Source organism: Lycium ferocissimum, chromosome 5 (genome assembly GCF_029784015.1).
Source record: "Lycium ferocissimum isolate CSIRO_LF1 chromosome 5, AGI_CSIRO_Lferr_CH_V1, whole genome shotgun sequence".
Classification (NCBI taxonomy): domain Eukaryota; kingdom Viridiplantae; phylum Streptophyta; class Magnoliopsida; order Solanales; family Solanaceae; genus Lycium; species Lycium ferocissimum.
This window is the reverse complement of record NC_081346.1, coordinates 28,401,636-28,404,719: the sequence shown is the minus strand read 5'-3', so window position 1 is coordinate 28,404,719 and position 3,084 is coordinate 28,401,636.

The window sequence follows — 3,084 nt, the reverse complement described above, 5'->3', positions numbered from 1 at the left end:
ATTTTTCTTTCCATCCAAAGTAAGCAATTATGAATTCTTCAATTTCTTGTTTAACGTCGCGAGTAGCTAAATTCCTCGTTGTCTGTGAACCTAATGTTTTGTGATTGCCTATGATTTTATATACACATAATGGATTATTAGGGTTTATTTATTCTTTATTCTTCATTCATAATTAATGGTTGCAAACATTGATTTAAGCCATAAATCTTAATTTGTTGGGGAAAACAATTAGGGTTTAGTAAGAATAAATAACAAGAACTCAAAGCTTTAAACTTTGTTTAATAAATTCACTTAGAAATAAGACGAATTTACTTGGCATAATTAACTGTTCTTCATATTTACTTTCTTATATTTGGGAAAATCATAGAAAGAGATAATCTTTATATATGGGAAAATAATAGAGATTCATACGTAGGAGGTTACATTCATATAACGATCCATTAGAAGTATATCAAGATCAATACCTACGATCATACACTTCATCTAAAGGGACACACCCTTGGTTTCTTTTACCATAAATTACAATCCAAAGCAATTAGTTAGCTATTAGTCATAAACAATCAACTTTTACAAAATCATCTGATTAAGACATTAGACTTAAATTATATCTGCGAGCGTAGTAACCTTTTCACACCATATTCTCTTTGCTGGATTCGACCCCAACCTTGTTTGGTTACTATATTTGACATCGTCTGCTTTACGCTAATTAAAGGTGTAATTTGAGCGTATCAATACTCATACCTATTGTTTTTGTCACTCCAGGAGTACCTACTTCCCTGCCAAGATCAGCTGCATACGAGTCTCCTCCTCCTGCCCACCAAAAGATCTACAAATATTAAAGTCCACGTGTGGACTAATGGTTTGGGTAGTAACTCTCTACTCAACACCACAATCTCTCACAACACTTTCCTCGCCACCAGGTCTCTCAAGACTCTCATCATCACCAATTATATCTAATTTTATAGTTGTTACATGTGCCAACTCGCCTTTTAAAACATCAATGTTTGGACCGACCATCTTCAGTGGCGTAATATCTTGAATATAATCCTTCCCTTTCTCTATGTTTGTTGAAAAGAAAAGGATGCACAATCTGATTTTTGTATCCGCATTTAAGAAAACGGTATAGAATATTCGGTAAACACAAAAAACCCCATCAAGAAAAGGGAAAAAAATAAAAAATAAAAATATCCAATATGTTTTGATGATTAAAATTTTATTGCTTTTAGATGAACTCTATATGTACCTAGGGCTGCTTATTGAATCTGTTTTGATGATTACAATTTTATTACAATCTGATGATTACAATTTTATTGCTTTTAACAAAGACACAAACAATATTGTAGTCCAACTTTCACGGAGTACACCCGACATAGTAGCAATTTATGAGAAACTACAACATAAACAGACCGACATATCACCTTGCAAAACAAAAGAGGCTTATAGGAAACACCAAGTTTTCAGTAGTTCTGCACAATGTTTGGATAAAGTAAGTAGATGAAATGGTGGTAGTAGGAATATATGTTTACTTCCAAGGTCAGCTCCACTCCTATTGTTGGCAGAATCGAAAGTGATGTCAAGACATTTACTCTCTTTTTCACCCAATTTTAGTTGATGAAGGATCCTCCTTTCTACTAACTAACCAAACACGAGGAGAATTAATTTTTAAACCTCTCGTTACTTCCCCTCCTATAAAATTCATTCCCATAAAACATACGTGTGTTAAACTTTCTGGCCGCATGCACATAAATGATGTCATGATGAACTTTATCTTTCAAATATTTCTTAAGAAAATACACATAGATATAAAGACCAAGAAACCACAACAATTATTTCATTGTCCGTGGTCGTGGAACAACTTCATTTGTTGTCAGACAACCGAAGAAATTGTGAACAACAAGCTCGGGGCCGCCCAACAACCGTAGTTAATGTCCCCACTATTGCAAAGCACAATTGAAATTATTTAGATGTAGAATTCTTACTCCTTTTCTTGTCCGAACAAGAAAGGATCAACATTTGCTTCTGTTAGAGTTAGTCTTTCTCGCTGGTTTTGCGGACAACCATTTAATCATTCTTGGCATTGAACACTCAAGTGAAGGATCCTTAGCTAGCCGTTGAACGGCCGGAATAGCTTCAAATGCCCAAGCCTAGGTAATAAGTAAAATGCAGTTTAGTGTACATAAAATCAAAATAATAATTTAACTCAACCACAAAATGAACATTTTAATTACTTAACAAGGAACGCCGTTCTGGTGGAAAGCCATAAGGTTATATTGGCTTTTGGTTGGCTTCAATCCTTTTAAAGGATATTCAATAGTTAGATTGAAGCTTATTCGACCCCATGGATATGAATCGAATACATTTTGGTTCGACGCCATTTTTAACCACCGGTGTCTACCTTTTCTTTTTTTTTTTGTATCTTTTGCACACAATATGCTATGCAAGAACCAAACCACGCTCACAGCTACCTTTTGTTTTTTTTGGAAAGTTTGAATCCTTTAGCTTCTCAATGAGACCATCACCATCAACAGACTTCCCCACTATATCTACCAAACTTTTACTCTTTTCTTCAACCTTTGCTAACTGCTGACTAAGAGGGGGCAGCGAATGACATTGAAGTCCAGTCATGATAGCAAATTCATTGATGCCAAAACAAATAGGTAAACCATTGTAATCACACTAAATTTCCTTTTTCTTTTCACAAAAAATTTGGCGAAGAAGAAGGTTGTGCACCAACTTCATCGAGACGTATTGTCAAATGATCTTTCTTCAAGTTGAAAAATTGACCAAAAAATAAGTTTTTCGAAACCATTCTCAATACGTCGTATCGATCAAAACCTTTCTAAACTCAACAAATTGAGTTCCAAAGCCGACTCTCACATTGATCCTTGAATCATAAGGCCTAAACATATTCAAGTGGGTCTTAAATCCATATTTTTCAATGGAAATGGTCTTCAAGCATTCTGGAACCGAAAGAGCATCGGGATCACTATTCTTACCTGATGATCCAGTAACCTTTGAATTACCACCACCAGTATCATTACTTGATCCAGTAACGACTACTGATTGAGCATCCTCTTGATCATG